The following is a 565-nucleotide window of genomic DNA, read 5'->3' as shown; positions in this document are numbered from 1 at the left end:
CGCTGGAGGGACCCCCAGCCCACCCCCCCCAGAGGGCAGGATGCCGCTGCTCTCTGCACCCCCCCCAGGGCCAGCCTGTGTGACATGCTTCCCAGCCAGGGAAGTGTCTGGAATGTCCCCTTGGATGTGCCACCATGAAGTGGCATCCCAGTGGTGCCACCAGAGCCCACCCCAGCAGCCCCCAGAGAGCGGGGGGCACAGTGAGGGATCTGGGGCTGCTGCAGCAGCACTGTGGGGGTCTGTGTGTGTGTGTGTGTGTGCGCACCTGTGTGCAACCAGCTGGGGGGGGGGGCGTGTGTCTGCGTTGATGTGTGTGTATCTGCATGTGTGTGTGTGCGTGTGCATCTGTGTGTGTGTATTTACAGCTGCTGCTGTGCCCACATGTGCACCCACAGGTCTGTGCATGTGTGTGAATCTTTCCCTGCACGCGTGTGTGTGTGTCCACGCATCTGCGTGTGTTCCACATACCTATGCACACCTCCACGTGCACACACAGGCGCGTACATCCATGTATCTGTACACGCGTGCACACACACCCGTGTGCGTGTACAGGGACTGAAAGGCC

This window comes from Chaetura pelagica, unplaced genomic scaffold (genome assembly GCF_000747805.2).
Source record: "Chaetura pelagica isolate M959 unplaced genomic scaffold, ChaPel_1.0 scaffold1317, whole genome shotgun sequence".
Lineage (NCBI taxonomy): Eukaryota > Metazoa > Chordata > Aves > Apodiformes > Apodidae > Chaetura > Chaetura pelagica.
Note: the sequence above shows the minus strand (reverse complement) of the source record.